Below are 12500 nucleotides of genomic sequence, written 5' to 3'. Positions count from 1 at the left end.
ACGGCCTCGGACCGCATGCCTTGCTACGGCGTCGCCCAACATGCCATGCCACGGCCTCGGCCCGCATGCCATGCCACGGCCTCGGCCCGCATGCCATGCCACGGCCTCGGCCCGCATGACATGCCACGGCCTCGGACCGCATGCCTTGCTACGGCGTCGCCCAACATGCCATGCCACGGCCTCGGCCCGCATGCCATGCCACGGCCTCGGCCCGCATGACATGCCACGGCCTCGGCCCGCATGCCTTGCTACGGCGTCGCCCAACATGCCTTGCCACGGCCTCGGCCCGCATGCCATGCCACGGCCTCGGCCCGCATGCCTTGCCACGACGTCGCCCAACTTGCCATGCCACGGCCTCGGCCCGCATGCCATGCCACGGCCTCGGCGCGCATGACATGCCACGGCCTCGGCCCGCATGCCATGCTACGGCGTCGCCCAACATGCCATGCCACGGCCTCGGCCCGCATGCCATGCCACGGCCTCGGCCCGCATGCCATGCCACGGCCTCGGCCCGCATGACAGGCCACGGCCTCGGACCGCATGCTTTGCTACGGCGTCGCCCAACATGCCATGCCACGGCCTCGGCCCGCATGCCACGGCACGGCCTCGGCCCGCATGCCTTGCTACGGCGTCGCCCAACATGCCATGCCACGGCCTCGGCCCGCATGCCATGCCACGGCCTCGGCCCGCATGACATGCCACGGCCTCGGACCGCATGCCTTGCTACGGCGTCGCCCAACATGCCATGCCACAGCCTCGGCCCGCATGCCGTGCCACGGCCTCGGCCTCGGCCCGCATGCCTTGCTACGACGTTGGCCAACATGCCATGCCACGGCCCCGGCCCGCATGCCATGCCACCGCGTTGCCCGGCGTGCCATGCCTTAGCCTTGGCCAACATGTCGTGCCACGGCCTCGGCCCGCATGCCATGCCATGCCACGGCCCTCATGTCTTGCCACGGCGTTGCCAAACATGCCATGCCACGGCCTCGGCCCGCATGCCTTGCTACGGCGTCGCCCAACATGCCATGACATGCCACGGCCTCGGCCCGCATGCCTTGCTACGGCGTCGCCCAACATGCCATGCCACGGCCTCGGCCCGCATGCCATGCCACGGCCTCGGCCCGCATGCCTTGCGACGGCGTCGCCCAACATGCCATGCCACGGCCTCTGCCCGCATGCCATGCCACGGCCTCGGCCCGCGTGACATGCCACGGCCTCGGCCCGCATGCCTTGCCACGACGTCGCCCAACTTGCCATGCCACGGCCTCGGCCCGCATGCCATGCCACGGCCTCGGCTCGCATGACATGCCACGGCCTCGGCCCGCATGCCTTGCTACGGCGTCGCCCAACATGCCATGCCACGGCCTCGGCCCGCATGCCATGCCATGGCCTCGGCCCGCATGACATGCCACGGCCTCGGACCGCATGCCTTGCTACGGCGTCGCCCAACATGCCATGCCACGGCCCCGGCCCGCATGCCTTGCCACCGCGTTGCCCGGCGTGCCATGCCACCGCGTTGCCCGGCGTGCCATGCCTTAGCCTTGGCCAACATGTCGTGCCACGGCCTCGGCCCGCATGCCATGCCATGCCACGGCCCGCATGTCTTGCCACGGCGTTGCCAAACATGCCATGCCACGGCCTCGGCCCGCATGCCTTGCCACGGCCTCGGCCAACATGCCATGCCACGGCCTCGGCCCGCATGACATGCCACGGCCTCGGCCCGCATGACATGCCACGGCGTCGCCCAACATGCCATGCCACGGCCTCGGCCCGCATGCCATGCCACGGCCTCGGCCCGCATGCCCTTCTACGGCGTTGCCCAACATGCCATGCCACGGCCTCGGCCCGCATGCCTTGCCACCGCGTTGCCCAGCATGCCATGCCACCGCGTTGCCCGGCGTGCCATGCCTTAGCCTTGGCCAACATGTCGTGCCACGGCCTCGGCCCGCATGCCATGCCACGGCCTCGGCCCGCATGTCTTGCCACGGCGTTGCCCAACATGCCATGCCACGGCCTCGGCCCCCATGCCTTGCCACCGCGCTGCCCAGCATGCCAATGCACCGCGTTGCCCGGCGTGCCATGCCTTAGCCTTGGCCAACATGCCACGCCACGGCCTCGGCCCGCATGGCTTGCCAGGGCGTTGCCCAACATGCCATGCCACGGCCTCGGCCCGCATGTCTTGCCACGGCGTTGCCCAACATGCCATGCCATGCCATGGCCTCGGCCCGCATGCCATGCCACGGCCTCGGCCCGCATGCCATGCCACGGCCTCGGCCAGCATGCCATGCCAAGGCCTCGGCCCGCATGCCTTGCCACGGCGTTGCCCAGCATGCCATGCCACCGCGTTGCCCAGCGGGCCGTGCCGCGGCCTCGGCCCGCATGCCTTGCGACTGCCTTGGCCAGCGTGCCATGCCACAGCGTGCCATGCCTTAGCCTTGGCCTACATGCCATGCCACTGCCTTGGCCAGCATGTCGTGCCACCGCCACGGCCAGCATGCCATGCCGGTCCGTTGCCCAGCATGCCACGGCCGTGGCGGCATGGCAAGCCACGGCCTCGGCCAGGATGCCATGCCACGGCCTCGGCCAGCATGCCATGGCACTGTCTTGGTCAGCATGCCATGCCATGGCACCGCCTTGTCCAGCACGCCGTGCCGCAGCGTTGGCCAGCATGCCTTGGCCGGCATGCCATGCCAATGCCTTGGGCCAACATGGCGTGCCACGGGCTGGGCCATGCCGGTCCGTTGCCCGGCATGCCACGGCCGTGGCGGCATGGCAAGCCACGGCCTCGGCCAGCATGCCATGCCCCGGCCTCGCCCAGCATGCCATGGCACGGTCTTGGTCAGCATGCCATGCCATGGCACCGCCTTGTGCAGCGTTGGCCAGCATGCCTTGGCCGGCATGCCATGCCAATGCCTTGGGCCAACATGGCGTGCCACGGGCTGGGCGAGCACGGCATGCCACGGGCTGGGCGAGCATGCCACGCCACGGCCTTGGCTAGCAGCAAGGCATGCCACGGCCTCGGCGAGCATGCCATGCCATGCCAAGGCCAAGGCCAAGGCCAAAGCCAAGGCCAAGGCAGTGGGCAAGGCCAAGTCCCTGTGCAAGGCATGGCCAAGGCCAAGGCAAAGGCCAAGGCCGCGGGCAAAGGCCAAGGCCAAGGCCAAGGCCATGGCGTGCCACCGCCTCGATCGATCTTTTTGAACATGATTCTTTTATAATCTTACCCAAACCGTGCAACACAATTAAAAATGCACTACAATCAATTTTAAATGTCATTCCCTATTTTTTTGCAATTTTTCTGGAGCTTTTCGAATTTTTAAAGCCCTTATTTGGCATAAAAAAATCAAAATAAAATAAAAAAAATGAAAAAAATAATTTAATAATTTCTATAATTACTAGTGAATCATCCTTTAATTATGGGAATTTTTCCATAATTTTTTGACTATTTTTATTAATTTTTATTATTTTTTAAGTATTAATATCGAAATAAATTAAAATAAAATATTTTCTGTAAAAAAATATTTTTTTTAATTTTTTTTATGGTGTATTAAATTATTTCCTACAACTTTCATGTTGAAAGTTTTGGCAAAAAACCATTACTTTTTAAAAAAACCCCATTATGACTCCTCGAACATGCTTGATGTTTCCTCCTGCCAGATTGAAAAGGGCTTAACAGGCTATTATAAGGGGGGGGCACCTCCCTTGCCCAGGGCAAGGCAGTGGCAGGTACGCCCCATGTTGGGCGCGGCCTGGGCTGCGGCCTTGGGTTACATGCACTGCGGCTCGACCGCGGCCTGGGCTGCGGCCTGGGGCGGCTCGGCCGCGGCCTTGGGCGGCCTGGACCGCGGCCTTGGGCGGCCTTGGGCGGCCTTGCGCGGCCTGGGCGCGGCCTTGGGCGGCCTGGGCGCGGCCTTGCGCGGCCTGGGCGCGGCCTTGGGCAGCATGGCGTGGCATGCGCGCGGCATGGGCAGCACGGCATGGCATGCGCACGGCCTGGGCGGCCTGGCATGCAGCCGGCCTGGCATGCCCGCGGCGTGGGCAGCACGGCTTGGCATGCGCACGGCCTGGGCGGCCTGGCATGCAGCCGGCCTGGCATGCCCGCGGCGTGGGCAGCACGGCATGGCATGCGCACGGCCTGGGCGGCCTGGCATGCAGCCGGCCTGGGCAGCACGGCATGGCATGCGCACGGCCTGGGCGGCCTGGCATGCCCGCGGCGTGGGCAGCGTGGCCTGTGCGAATACCGCGCGCGTGGTCTTTTGACCGCGGTGCGCGTGTTGCGCGCATGGTCGCGCACGCCTTTGCACGCCTTCGCACGCAACGCACGTCTAGTGATAAGAACCGCAGCCAAGGCAGCCCAGCCCCAAGGCCAAGGCCAGCAGCATGGCATGCCACGGCGAAGGCAGCCCAGCCAAAGCCAGCAGCATGCCATGCCAAGGCCAGCAGCATGCCATGCCACGGCCAAGGCAGGCCAGCCAAAGCCAGCAGCATGCCATGCCAAGGCCAAGGCCAGCAGCATGCCATGCCACGGCCAAGGCAGCCCAGCCAAAGCCAGCAGCATGCCAAGCCAAGGCCAAGGCCAGCAGCATGCCATGCCACGGCCAAGGCAGCCCAGCCAAAGCCAGCAGCATGCCATGCCAAGGCCAAGGCCAGCAGCATGCCATGCCACGGCCAAGGCAGCCCAGCCAAAGCCAGCAGCATGCCATGCCAAGGCCTAGGCCAGCAGCATGCCATGCCACGGCCAAGGCAGGCAAGCCAAAGCCAGCAGCATGCCATGCCAAGGCCATGGCCAGCAGCATGCCATGCCACGGCCAAGGCAGCCCAACCAAAGCCAGCAGCATGCCATGCCAAGGCCAAGGCCAGCAGCATGCCATGCCACGGCCAAGGCAGCCCAGCCAAAGCCAGCAGCATGCCATGCCAAGGCCTAGGCCAGCAGCATGCCATGCCACGGCCAAGGCAGCCCAGCCAAAGCCAGCAGCATGCCATGCCAAGGCCTAGGCCAGCAGCATGCCATGCCACGGCCAAGGCAGGCAAGCCAAAGCCAGCAGCATGCCATGCCAAGGCCATGGCCAGCAGCATGCCATGCCACGGCCAAGGCAGCCCAGCCAAAGCCAGCAGCATGCCATGCCAAGGCCAAGGCCAGCAGCATGCCATGCCACGGCCAAGGCAGCCCAGCCAAAGCCAGCAGCATGCCATGCCAAGGCCTAGGCCAGCAGCATGCCATGCCACGGCCAAGGCAGGCCAGCCAAAGCCAGCAGCATGCCATGCCAAGGCCAAGGCCAGCAGCATGCCATGCCACGGCCAAGGCAGCCCAACCAAAGCCAGCAGCATGCCATGCCAAGGCCTAGGCCAGCAGCATGCCATGCCACGGCCAAGGCTGGCCAGCCAAAGCCAGCAGCATGCCATGCCAAGGCCTAGGCCACCAGCATGCCATGCCACGGCCAAGGCAGCCCAGCCAAAGCCAGCAGCATGCCATGCCAAGGCCAAGGCCAGCAGCATGCCATGCCACGGCCAAGGCAGCCCAGCCAAAGCCAGCAGCATGCCATGCCAAGGCCTAGGCCAGCAGCATGCCATGCCACGGCCAAGGCAGGCAAGCCAAAGCCAGCAGCATGCCATGCCAAGGCCATGGCCAGCAGCATGCCATGCCACGGCCAAGGCAGGCCAGCCAAAGCCAGCAGCATGCCAAGCCAAGGCAAAGGCCAGCAGCATGCCATGCCACGGCCAAGGCAGCCCAGCCAAAGCCAGCAGCATGCCATGCCAAGGCCTAGGCCAGCAGCATGCCATGCCACGGCCAAGGCAGGCCAGCCAAAGCCAGCAGCATGCCATGCCAAGGCCAAGGCCAGCAGCATGCCATGCCACGGCCAAGGCAGCCCAACCAAAGCCAGCAGCATGCCATGCCAAGGCCAAGGCCAGCAGCATGCCATGCCACGGCCAAGGCAGGCCAGCCAAAGCCAGCAGCATGCCATGCCAAGGCCTAGGCCACCAGCATGCCATGCCACGGCCAAGGCAGGCAAGCCAAAGCCAGCAGCATGCCATGCCAAGGCCAGAGGCCAGCAGCATGCCATGCCACGGCCAAGGCAGCCCAGCCAAAGCCAGCAGCATGCCATGCCAAGGCCTAGGCCAGCAGCATGCCATGCCACGGCCAAGGCAGGCCAGCCAAAGCCAGCAGCATGCCATGCCAAGGCCAAGGCCAGCAGCATGCCATGCCACGGCCAAGGCAGCCCAGCCAAAGCCAGCAGCATGCCATGCCAAGGCCTAGGCCAGCAGCATGCCATGCCACGGCCAAGGCAGGCAAGCCAAAGCCAGCAGCATGCCATGCCAAGGCCATGGCCAGCAGCATGCCATGCCACGGCCAAGGCAGCCCAGCCAAAGCCAGCAGCATGCCATGCCAAGGCCAAGGCCAGCAGCATGCCATGCCACGGCCAAGGCAGCCCAGCCAAAGCCAGCAGCATGCCATGCCAAGGCCTAGGCCAGCAGCATGCCATGCCACGGCCAAGGCAGGCCAGCCAAAGCCAGCAGCATGCCATGCCAAGGCCAAGGCCAGCAGCTTGCCATGCCACGGCCAAGGCAGCCCAACCAAAGCCAGCAGCATGCCATGCCAAGGCCTAGGCCAGCAGCATGCCATGCCACGGCCAAGGCTGGCCAGCCAAAGCCGGCAGCATGCCATGCCAAGGCCTAGGCCACCAGCATGCCATGCCACGGCCAAGGCAGCCCAGCCAAAGCCAGCAGCATGCCATGCCAAGGCCAAGGCCAGCAGCATGCCATGCCACGGCCAAGGCAGCCCAGCCAAAGCCAGCAGCATGCCATGCCAAGGCCTAGGCCAGCAGCATGCCATGCCACGGCCAAGGCAGGCAAGCCAAAGCCAGCAGCATGCCATGCCAAGGCCATGGCCAGCAGCATGCCATGCCACGGCCAAGGCAGCCCAGCCAAAGCCAGCAGCATGCCATGCCAAGGCAAAGGCCAGCAGCATGCCATGCCACGGCCAAGGCAGCCCAGCCAAAGCCAGCAGCATGCCATGCCAAGGCCTAGGCCAGCAGCATGCCATGCCACGGCCAAGGCAGGCCAGCCAAAGCCAGCAGCATGCCATGCCAAGGCCAAGGCCAGCAGCATGCCATGCCACGGCCAAGGCAGCCCAACCAAAGCCAGCAGCATGCCATGCCAAGGCCTAGGCCAGCAGCATGCCATGCCACGGCCAAGGCAGGCCAGCCAAAGCCAGCAGCATGCCATGCCAAGGCCTAGGCCACCAGCATGCCATGCCACGGCCAAGGCAGCCCAGCCAAAGCCAGCAGCATGCCATGCCAAGGCCAAGGCCAGCAGCATGCCATGCCACGGCCAAGGCAGCCCAGCCAAAGCCAGCAGCATGCCATGCCAAGGCCTAGGCCAGCAGCATGCCATGCCACGGCCAAGGCAGGCCAGCCAAAGCCAGCAGCATGCCATGCCAAGGCCAAGGCCAGCAGCATGCCATGCCACGGCCAAGGCAGCCCAACCAAAGCCAGCAGCATGCCATGCCAAGGCCTAGGCCAGCAGCATGCCATGCCACGGCCAAGGCTGGCCAGCCAAAGCCAGCAGCATGCCATGCCAAGGCCTAGGCCACCAGCATGCCATGCCACGGCCAAGGCAGCCCAGCCAAAGCCAGCAGCATGCCATGCCAAGGCCAAGGCCAGCAGCATGCCATGCCACGGCCAAGGCAGCCCAGCCAAAGCCAGCAGCATGCCATGCCAAGGCCTAGGCCAGCAGCATGCCATGCCACGGCCAAGGCAGGCAAGCCAAAGCCAGCAGCATGCCATGCCAAGGCCATGGCCAGCAGCATGCCATGCCACGGCCAAGGCAGCCCAGCCAAAGCCAGCAGCATGCCATGCCAAGGCAAAGGCCAGCAGCATGCCATGCCACGGCCAAGGCAGCCCAGCCAAAGCCAGCAGCATGCCATGCCAAGGCCTAGGCCAGCAGCATGCCATGCCACGGCCAAGGCAGGCCAGCCAAAGCCAGCAGCATGCCATGCCAAGGCCAAGGCCAGCAGCATGCCATGCCACGGCCAAGGCAGCCCAACCAAAGCCAGCAGCATGCCATGCCAAGGCCTAGGCCAGCAGCATGCCATGCCACGGCCAAGGCAGGCCAGCCAAAGCCAGCAGCATGCCATGCCAAGGCCTAGGCCACCAGCATGCCATGCCACGGCCAAGGCAGCCCAGCCAAAGCCAGCAGCATGCCATGCCAAGGCCAAGGCCAGCAGCATGCCATGCCACGGCCAAGGCAGCCCAGCCAAAGCCAGCAGCATGCCATGCCAAGGCCTAGGCCAGCAGCATGCCATGCCACGGCCAAGGCAGGCCAGCCAAAGCCAGCAGCATGCCATGCCAAGGCCTAGGCCAGCAGCATGCCATGCCACGGCCAAGGCAGCCCAGCCAAAGCCAGCAGCATGCCATATCACGGCCAAGGGCAGCAGCATGCCATGCCACGGCCAAGGCAGCCCAGCCAAAGCCAGCAGCATGCCATGCCATGGCCTAGGCCAGCAGCATGCCATGCCACGGCCAAGGCAGGCCAGCCAAAGCCAGCAGCATGCCATGCCAAGGCCAAGGCCAGCAGCATGCCATGCCACGGCCAAGGCAGGCCAGCCAAAGCCAGCAGCATGCCATGCCAAGGCCTAGGCCAGCAGCATGCCATGCCACGGCCAAGGCAGCCCAGCCAAAGCCAGCAGCATGCCATCTCAAGGCCAAGGCCAGCAGCATGCCATGCCACGGCCAAGGCAGCCCAGCCAAAGCCAGCAGCATGCCATGCCATGGCCTAGGCCAGCAGCATGCCATGCCACGGCCAAGGCAGGCCAGCCAAAGCCAGCAGCATGCCATGCCAAGGCCTAGGCCAGCAGCATGCCATGCCACGGCCAAAACAGGCCAGCCAAAGCCAGCAGCATGCCATGCCAAGGCCTAGGCCAGCAGCATGCCATGCCACGGCCAAGGCAGGCCAGCCAAAGCCAGCAGCATGCCATGCCAAGGCCAAGGCCAGCAGCATGCCATGCCACGGCCAAGGCAGGCCTGCCAAAGCCAGCAGCATGCCATGCCAAGGCCAAGGCCAGCAGCATGCCATGCCAAGGCCAAGGCCAGCAGCATGCCATGCCACGGCCAAGGCTGCCAGCCAAAGCCAGCAGCATGCCATGCCAAGGCCTAGGCCAGCAGCATGCCATGCCAAGGCCTAGGCCAGCAGCATGCCATGCCAAGGCCTAGGCCAGCAGCATGCCATGCCAAGGCCTAGGCCAGCAGCATGCCATGCCACGGCCAAGGCAGCCCAGCCAAAGCCAGCAGCATGCCATGCCAAGGCCTAGGCCAGCAGCATGCCATGACACGGCCAAGGCAGCCCAGCTAAAGCCAGCAGCATGCCATGCCAAGGCCAAGGCCAGCAGCATGCCATGCCACGGCCAAGGCAGCCCAGCCAAAGCCAGCAGCATGCCATGCCAAGGCCAAGGCCAGCAGCATGCCATGCCACGGCCAAGGCAGCCCAGCCAAAGCCAGCAGCATGCCATGCCAAGGCCTAGGCCAGCAGCATGCCATGCCACGGCCAAGGCTGGCCAGCCAAAGCCAACAGCATGGCATGCCAAGGCCAAGGCCAGCAGCATGCCATGCCACGGCCAAGGCAGCCCAGCCAAAGCCAGCAGCATGCCATGCCAAGGCCTAGGCCAGCAGCATGCCATGCCACGGCCAAGGCAGGCCAGCCAAAGCGAGCAGCATGCCATGCCAAGGCCTAGGCCAGCAGCATGCCATGCCACGGCCAAGGCAGCCCAACCAAAGCCAGCAGCATGCCATGCCAAGGCTTAGGCCAGCAGCATGCCATGCCACGGCCAAGGCAGGCCAGCCAAAGCCAGCAGCATGCCATGCCAAGGCCTAGGCCACCAGCATGCCATGCCACGGCCAAGGCAGCCCAGCCAAAGCCAGCAGCATGCCATGCCAAGGCCAAGGCCAGCTGCATGCCATGCCACGGCCAAGGCAGCCCAGCCAAAGCCAGCAGCATGCCATGCCAAGGCCTAGGCCAGCAGCATGCCATGCCACGGCCAACGCAGGCCAGCCAAAGCCAGCAGCATGCCATGCCAAGGCCTAGGCCAGCAGCATGCCATGCCACGGCCATGGCAGCCCAGCCAAAGCCAGCAGCATGCCATATCAAGGCCAAGGGCAGCAGCATGCCATGCCACGGCCAAGGCAGCCCAGCCAAAGCCAGCAGCATGCCATGCCATGGCCTAGGCCAGCAGCATGCCATGCCACGGCCAAGGCAGGCCAGCCAAAGCCAGCAGCATGCCATGCCAAGGCCAAGGCCAGCAGCATGCCATGCCACGGCCAAGGCAGCCCAGCCAAAGCCAGCAGCATGCCATGTCAAGGCCTAGGCCAGCAGCATGCCATGCCACGGCCAAGGCAGCCCAGCCAAAGCCAGCAGCATGCCATATCAAGGCCAAGGCCAGCAGCATGCCATGCCACGGCCAAGGCAGCCCAGCCAAAGCCAGCAGCATGCCATGCCATGCCTAGGCCAGCAGCATGCCATGCCACGGCCAAGGCAGGCCAGCCAAAGCCAGCAGCATGCCATGCCAAGGCCTAGGCCAGCAGCATGCCATGCCACGGCCAAGGCAGGCCAGCCAAAGCCAGCAGCATGCCATGCCAAGGCCAAGGCCAGCAGCATGCCATGCCACGGCCAAGGCAGGCCAGCCAAAGCCAGCAGCATGCCATGCCAAGGCCAAGGCCAGCAGCATGCCATGCCACGGCCAAGGCTGCCAGCCAAAGCCACCAGCATGCCATGCCAAGGCCTAGGCCAGCAGCATGCCATGCCACGGCCAAGGCAGCCCAGCCAAAGCCAGCAGCATGCCATGCCAAGGCCTAGGCCAGCAGCATGCCATGCCACGGCCAAGGCAGCCCAGCCAAAGCCAGCAGCATGCCATGCCACGGCCAAGGCAGCCCAGCCAAAGCCAGCAGCATGCCATGCCAAGGCCAAGGCCAGCAGCATGCCATGCCAAGGCCAAGGCCAGCAGCATGCCATGCCACGGCCAAGGCCAGCAGCATGCCATGCCACGGCCAAGGCAGCCCAGCCAAAGCCAGCAGCATGCCATGCCAAGGCCTAGGCCAGCAGCATGCCATGCCACGGCCAACGCAGGCCAGCCAAAGCCAGCAGCATGCCATGCCAAGGCCTAGGCCAGCAGCATGCCATGCCACGGCCATGGCAGCCCAGCCAAAGCCAGCAGCATGCCATATCAAGGCCAAGGGCAGCAGCATGCCATGCCACGGCCAAGGCAGCCCAGCCAAAGCCAGCAGCATGCCATGCCATGGCCTAGGCCAGCAGCATGCCATGCCACGGCCAAGGCAGGCCAGCCAAAGCCAGCAGCATGCCATGCCAAGGCCAAGGCCAGCAGCATGCCATGCCACGGCCAAGGCAGCCCAGCCAAAGCCAGCAGCATGCCATGTCAAGGCCTAGGCCAGCAGCATGCCATGCCACGGCCAAGGCAGCCCAGCCAAAGCCAGCAGCATGCCATATCAAGGCCAAGGCCAGCAGCATGCCATTCCACGGCCAAGGCAGCCCAGCCAAAGCCAGCAGCATGCCATGCCATGCCTAGGCCAGCAGCATGCCATGCCACGGCCAAGGCAGGCCAGCCAAAGCCAGCAGCATGCCATGCCAAGGCCTAGGCCAGCAGCATGCCATGCCACGGCCAAGGCAGGCCAGCCAAAGCCAGCAGCATGCCATGCCAAGGCCAAGGCCAGCAGCATGCCATGCCACGGCCAAGGCAGGCCAGCCAAAGCCAGCAGCATGCCATGCCAAGGCCAAGGCCAGCAGCATGCCATGCCACGGCCAAGGCTGCCAGCCAAAGCCACCAGCATGCCATGCCAAGGCCTAGGCCAGCAGCATGCCATGCCACGGCCAAGGCAGCCCAGCCAAAGCCAGCAGCATGCCATGCCAAGGCCTAGGCCAGCAGCATGCCATGCCACGGCCAAGGCAGCCCAGCCAAAGCCAGCAGCATGCCATGCCACGGCCAAGGCAGCCCAGCCAAAGCCAGCAGCATGCCATGCCACGGCCAAGGCAGCCCAGCCAAAGCCAGCAGCATGCCATGCCAAGGCCAAGGCCAGCAGCATGCCATGCCAAGGCCAAGGCCAGCAGCATGCCATGCCACGGCCAAGGCCAAGGCCAAGGCAGCCCATCCGAAGCCAGCAACATTCCATGGCAAGGCCAACGCAGCCCAGCCAAAGCCGGCGGCATGCCATGCCAAGGCCAAGGCCAGCCGCATGTCTTGCCACGGCCTTGTCCCGCAGCGTGGCGTGCCTTGGCCTTGGGCTAGAACATCGCATGCCACGCCCTTGGCAAGCAATCCTGTCCCTCGTGTAATTGCCATTTGGTTTGGCTTTGACTTACGTATATGTTGCCCTGCGAAATGCTTGTCCCTCGGGTAATAGCCGGTTTGGTTGCCTTTGACTTGCGAACACGTTGCTAGTGCTTTCCCCAGTGGAAGCTTGTTGGGAAAAGTATGTCCCTCGGAAGTTGCCTGTTGC

Source organism: Camellia sinensis, unplaced genomic scaffold, assembly GCF_055761805.1.
Source record: "Camellia sinensis isolate YWXY unplaced genomic scaffold, ASM5576180v1 Unanchor144, whole genome shotgun sequence".
Taxonomy (NCBI): Eukaryota; Viridiplantae; Streptophyta; class Magnoliopsida; order Ericales; family Theaceae; genus Camellia; species Camellia sinensis.
Note: the sequence above shows the minus strand (reverse complement) of the source record.